General features: G+C 44.5%; 1 long non-coding RNA gene across 1 annotated transcript; it reads right to left on the reverse strand.

Moving 5' to 3' along the window:
- Positions 1-685: 685 nt before the first annotated feature.
- On the reverse strand, positions 686-4,892 carry LOC138667325 (uncharacterized). The gene is made up of 3 exons (XR_011318714.1): positions 4,693-4,892; positions 2,326-2,376; positions 686-1,096 (listed from the first exon to the last, which is right to left on the reverse strand). It is a non-coding gene; the product is annotated as an uncharacterized lncRNA (long non-coding RNA).
- Between the last annotated feature and the right edge of the window lie 2,133 nt (positions 4,893-7,025).

Consider the following 7,025-nt stretch of genomic DNA (forward strand, 5'->3'; position numbering starts at 1 on the left):
TCCAAGGGTGGCGCAATGTAGGTCGTAGGCTATAAGTCTTTTCCTCTCCTTCTCCCAATCTCTTGTTTTGATATCCCTATTAGGTATGTGTAGGAAGTCTGTTTTTGTCCTTATTTTGGACAGGATTGTTGATCCTGTAGCATCATCGTACATATAGGTCTCTGATGACATGTATTCTGTTGGTGCTGATAACCAAAAAATTTGTGAATCCAAAAGATATGATGGCTAGCACTCAACTCGGGAAAAGGTGACGGTGCTAGTGAAGGGAACCAAAGGTTCCAATGTCACTGGATATAGAGATCACTGCACACGTTCAAAGAAGGATATGCTTGAAAGTGAAAGTTTATTTATAGTGATTTCAAGATAAAGCGACTGGTAAATTTTGACGTTTCGGCCAATACATAGCCTTGGTCACAACGTCGCTGCAAAAAACATAGAGATACAACTATTTACAATATAGTATATACAAAAACACAATAAAGATATGTACTGTACAATATATACAAGATATACAACTCGAGGTTTAGATGATAATCATGTACAGAGTGATGACTCTGTGAGACCATGTAACGAAGTATACTAAAGAAAGGGGAGTAAAAAATGATGCACCAAGGGGTGTATATAAACAAGAAGATCGGAAAAAGGGGGGGGGGGGTTGTTTATATAATGACAAGGATATGCCCACATGTAATAGTGCATACAACTACATTATGGATAATTAAGAAAATAGTCTAGAGGGCCAGACAATGGCCTGAGGAACTATAGTATATCTAGATAAATCATGCTATAGACATGCTATGAAAAGGTGACACGGCAAATGAGGGTGGCCCACCTAGTATGCAGAGTAAGTCTCAGTTCAGGGTGTCGCAAATGTGGTACTGATAAGAGGTTAAGTCCTAGTGGGAATGGAGGGTAAAAAGTATATAAGTAAATGTGAGTCTGGTAGTACATTATGGATCTGGTATAGAGTGTGGGGGAATATGGAAGAGAGCATAAACGTACCCTGTAATTATCATAGATATCCGTGTATTCAGGGCTGGACAATGTCTTTTGGAACAAATAAAGTAAATGGATATTCCAGTCGGGTGCCAGGAGCCTATAGGAGAATATAATAATGAGGATACGTCCTAGTAGTGATATGCTGCTATAGCTTATAAAAAAGGAAAGGCACCTGACCTGTGGATATATAGGCTACAGTGTGTAGTCCGAGAGTAGGCTAATATGATAAGAGCTCCATAGGGTAAGATGCCCGTATGTGTGGCACTAGCTGAGAATAAAAGATATGTGGCATTAGATAACAAGTTAGAGGACTAAAAAGAAATGGGAATACTTATCTGGTAGTAGAAACATACGTCCGGTTAGGCGTAGTGGTGCACAGCTGATACAGCGGTGTCAGGAGCAGGGGTGGGAGATCCCAGGTGGAAATTGCCCTCTAAGATTAGCGTTTAGGCAGTGACACAGCCGTGTCTATTAAGGTGCTGGCGTAGGCGTCAGGGATCCCAAGGAACCAGCCGGTGCTGACACATCCGTGTCCAAGCTAGTGGCCGGCGTAGTGAGGGAATGCGTCCTGCATAAGATAAGCGCTCAAATATAGAGCGCTGCTGGGGCTTGTGGCCGGAAGTGCACCAGACGCCGGCGCGTGCGCATATGGAATGGTGGGACGGAGGAGCCTCGGGAGCGCCGTGAGAGCCGGCGCGTGCGCAAATGGGATAGCGGAAGTGCACCAGACGCCGGCGCGTGCGCAAATGGGAAAGCGTACCGACTCGCACAGGGTGCTGTGGATGCCGGCGTGTGCGCATCTGTGATGGCGTTCTAATAGACCAAGGGAGTAGGGAGAGCGTAATCTGCGGTGGTCAGATGAAATGACCTGATGCCCTATAATGTGTATATCTGGTTAGGTGTGATAACTACGTAGGATATGAGTGTAATAATGTCCTATAGGTCTGGAGGAAGAATCAAGAGTGTATAGGATGGTAAGATATATTGATGTATGGGGAAACAAACGTAATGAGAAAATAAACTGATGTTGGAGCTGTTACCCCTACTTACAGTGATCTGGTGTGTAAGGAGTAACCAGAAATTAACCTAATGCATATATCTTGAAATGCACATTCATACAAGGATATGGCATACCAGGAAATGCAGGCAAAATGTCAAAAAACAAAGAAACGCAAAGTCTCTGTGGTGATACTACATGACACAACTATATATGAGTAGGAGTCCAAACCATAGACACAAAAAGAAATTATAAAGGAAACTTAGAGGAAAAAGTAAGAAAACGGAAGGAAACTTAGACAAAATCTGCACTAAAGTGGGGAATCTTACCAACTCCACAAAGAGGATTGCCGAGTGGTTGCGTGCGACTATTCAGTGGGTCTAGGGGGAAAAAAATGCATTATGTTAGCCAGTCAATTTCACGGTTGAGGCCTCTCGGGCTGAGTGTATCCAACGTATAGATCCAGTACGTTTCACGCTGTTTCAACAGCTGGATATGATTACCACCCCGTCTCGGTCTACGAACCTTTTCAAGGACCTGGAATCGTAGTTGGGATATGTTGTGTCGGGCCTCTTTGAAATGAGCCGGCAGGGGCAACCAGGTTTTTTCGCATCTAATCGTAGATTTATGGCTTGTGATTCGATCCCTGATTGCCTGAATGGTCTCGCCCACATACAGTAGGCCACATGGGCATTTGATGATATATACAACATAGTTTGATTCGCAGGTATGATATTCCCTGATAGGGTATGATTTCCCCGTACGAGGATGGACCACTTCACTCCCTTTGATTATGTTAGAGCAACATGTGCAATTCAAACAAGGAAATGTGCCCCTCCTCGTCTGGCCACTAAGTGTACGGGTTACAGTTTGTTTTGAAGATCCCACATCGGCCCTAACAAGTCTGTCCTTTATATTTGGTGGTCTGCGTAAGCACATCAAAGGGGGATTTTTGAAGATCGCTATACCGGGATATGCTTTCGAAAGAAGGGGCCATTGTTTGTGGATTAAATTGTGAACCCTCTGCATAGATGGATGGTGGCCGTGGACGAAGGGTAACCTAGATGGTTTTGGCAGCGAAGTTGGTGTGGGATCTATTTCAGATAAAACTTTGGTCATCTCTGTCTTCAGGAGTGTACCTGGATATTCTCTGTCTTCAAACTTTTTGGACATTTCGTGTAGTCTGGATTGTCTAACGGTGGGGTTTGACACAATTCTGGAAACTCTCTTAAATTGGGATCTCGGAAGACTGTTTCTGGTAGATTTTGGGTGACAACTGCTGTATTGTAGGAGGTTATTCCTATCTGTAGGTTTGGTATAGATATCAGTGGTAAGGGAACCATCGACATCCTTACAAACTTTCGTGTCCAAAAATGTGATGACATCTGTGTGATGTGAAATAGAAAATTTGAGCTCTGGTCGGATTTCATTTATAGTGTTAAAGAAAGCATTTAGGGAAGTATGGTCGCCTTGCCAGATGCAGAAAATGTCATCTATGTAACGATACCATAGAAGAGCATACTGCTGGAATCGTGTATCGGGATAGATGAAGTCTCTTTCAAAGCGATCCATATAAAGGTTTGCATATGCGGGCGCTACATTTGAACCCATGGCGGTTCCGCATATTTGAACATAGAAGTCATCCTCAAAGAGAAAATAATTTTCTCTGAGTACCAAGTTGAGTAACTCAAGACAAAGATCTTGTGAACGTGTGTCCACTCCCGCCTCAGATAAAGTTAGGGAGACCGCCTCTATCCCTGTGTCGTGTGTGATTGATGTATATAAACTGTTGACATCTAAGGTACACAAGATGCTATTAGTTGGAACTATGTTGATGTCCTGAATTTTTCTGAGGAAGTCGCTTGTGTCAAGGATAAAGGATTTGGTTTTGTGGGTATATGGCGTGAGTATCTTTTCCAAATAAATGGATACCGGATTGAGGATGGAGTCCGTGGATGCCACGATGGGGCGTCCAGGGGGATTCTGTAAGTTTTTATGAATTTTAGGAAGAATGTATAAAACTGGAGTAACTGGGTGGTCGTTTGTCAGGAATGTTTTGGTTTTGGCATCAATGGTTTGTAGTTGTGAGTGTTTGTTCAAAATGGTGTCAATTTTTCTCCGAATATTATAGACTGGATCTGATTGGATTTGCTTATACGTGGTGGTATCTGCTAGTTGTCTCCTAATCTCAGCTACATATTGATTTTTGTTCATCACTACGGTGGCCCCACCTTTATCCGCAGGTTTAATTACAATGTGGCTATTGTCCTTAAGTGAAGCAAGTGCTTGTTTTTCAAGGGGTGTTAGATTATGTCGGACCGGGAGGAAGCCTAAACGTTGGTCCAGGATGGTTTCTTTAATATCTCTGTCTAGGAGAGAAATAAAGGTCTCTACAGCATGATTAGTTTTGGGAGGCATGAACTTACTGGGGTTCCTTAATCCTAATTGATCTAGTGTAATTAGTGGTCCTCCGTCCCTGTCTGGTACTGTCCCTAGTGTGTTGCTAGTGAAGAGTGGGTTGTCCTCAAAGTGCACTTTAAGTCGTATACTGCGGTAGAAGCTTTGTAAATCCTTCTCTAACTGAAAGGAATCCCATCTGGGAGTAGGGCAGAATGACAGACCCTTATTCAACACCCTAAGTTCAAGAGGGGAAAGAGAGTAGTCAGAAATATTTACTACCAGGTTTGGACCCCTACCTGTGAGCGAAGAGTCATCTGGCGTTCTCGGTCCTTTCCTTCTCGACCTCCTGGATGGCGACCGCTTGGGCCTAAAAAAGGCACTCTTGTTGTTGAAGTCCCACCGACGTCGCTTCCAGAGCCAGGGGAGGATCCCCCAGCCGGTGAGGAGTCCCCGGAAGCTGCAAATCTTCCTGCCGGGCGGCGTGATCTTGGGTGAGGTCGCCTGTTGGTATAGCGATCTTCAAAAATCCCCCTTTGATGTGCTTACGCAGACCACCAAATATAAAGGACAGACTTGTTAGGGCCGATGTGGGATCTTCAAAACAAACTGTAACCCGTACACTTAGTGGCCAGACGAGGAGGGGCACATTTCCTTGTTTGAATTGCACATGTTGCTCTAACATAATCAAAGGGAGTGAAGTGGTCCATCCTCGTACGGGGAAATCATACCCTATCAGGGAATATCATACCTGCGAATCAAACTATGTTGTATATATCATCAAATGCCCATGTGGCCTACTGTATGTGGGCGAGACCATTCAGGCAATCAGGGATCGAATCACAAGCCATAAATCTACGATTAGATGCGAAAAAACCTGGTTGCCCCTGCCGGCTCATTTCAAAGAGGCCCGACACAACATATCCCAACTACGATTCCAGGTCCTTGAAAAGGTTCGTAGACCGAGACGGGGTGGTAATCATATCCAGCTGTTGAAACAGCGTGAAACGTACTGGATCTATACGTTGGATACACTCAGCCCGAGAGGCCTCAACCGTGAAATTGACTGGCTAACATAATGCATTTTTTTCCCCCTAGACCCACTGAATAGTCGCACGCAACCACTCGGCAATCCTCTTTGTGGAGTTGGTAAGATTCCCCACTTTAGTGCAGATTTTGTCTAAGTTTCCTTCCGTTTTCTTACTTTTTCCTCTAAGTTTCCTTTATAATTTCTTTTTGTGTCTATGGTTTGGACTCCTACTCATATATAGTTGTGTCATGTAGTATCACCACAGAGACTTTGCGTTTCTTTGTTTTTTGACATTTTGCCTGCATTTCCTGGTATGCCATATCCTTGTATGAATGTGCATTTCAAGATATATGCATTAGGTTAATTTCTGGTTACTCCTTACACACCAGATCACTGTAAGTAGGGGTAACAGCTCCAACATCAGTTTATTTTCTCATTACGTTTGTTTCCCCATACATCAATATATCTTACCATCCTATACACTCTTGATTCTTCCTCCAGACCTATAGGACATTATTACACTCATATCCTACGTAGTTATCACACCTAACCAGATATACACATTATAGGGCATCAGGTCATTTCATCTGACCACCGCAGATTACGCTCTCCCTACTCCCTTGGTCTATTAGAACGCCATCACAGATGCGCACACGCCGGCATCCACAGCACCCTGTGCGAGTCGGTACGCTTTCCCATTTGCGCACGCGCCGGCGTCTGGTGCACTTCCGCTATCCCATTTGCGCACGCGCCGGCTCTCACGGCGCTCCCGAGGCTCCTCCGTCCCACCATTCCATATGCGCACGCGCCGGCGTCTGGTGCACTTCCGGCCACAAGCCCCAGCAGCGCTCTATATTTGAGCGCTTATCTTATGCAGGACGCATTCCCTCACTACGCCGGCCACTAGCTTGGACACGGATGTGTCAGCACCGGCTGGTTCCTTGGGATCCCTGACGCCTACGCCAGCACCTTAATAGACACGGCTGTGTCACTGCCTAAACGCTAATCTTAGAGGGCAATTTCCACCTGGGATCTCCCACCCCTGCTCCTGACACCGCTGTATCAGCTGTGCACCACTACGCCTAACCGGACGTATGTTTCTACTACCAGATAAGTATTCCCATTTCTTTTTAGTCCTCTAACTTGTTATCTAATGCCACATATCTTTTATTCTCAGCTAGTGCCACACATACGGGCATCTTACCCTATGGAGCTCTTATCATATTAGCCTACTCTCGGACTACACACTGTAGCCTATATATCCACAGGTCAGGTGCCTTTCCTTTTTTATAAGCTATAGCAGCATATCACTACTAGGACGTATCCTCATTATTATATTCTCCTATAGGCTCCTGGCACCCGACTGGAATATCCATTTACTTTATTTGTTCCAAAAGACATTGTCCAGCCCTGAATACACGGATATCTATGATAATTACAGGGTACGTTTATGCTCTCTTCCATATTCCCCCACACTCTATACCAGATCCATAATGTACTACCAGACTCACATTTACTTATATACTTTTTACCCTCCATTCCCACTAGGACTTAACCTCTTATCAGTACCACATTTGCGACACCCTGAACTGAGACTTACTC

This window comes from Ranitomeya imitator, chromosome 2 (assembly GCF_032444005.1).
Source record: "Ranitomeya imitator isolate aRanImi1 chromosome 2, aRanImi1.pri, whole genome shotgun sequence".
NCBI classification, from domain to species: domain Eukaryota; kingdom Metazoa; phylum Chordata; class Amphibia; order Anura; family Dendrobatidae; genus Ranitomeya; species Ranitomeya imitator.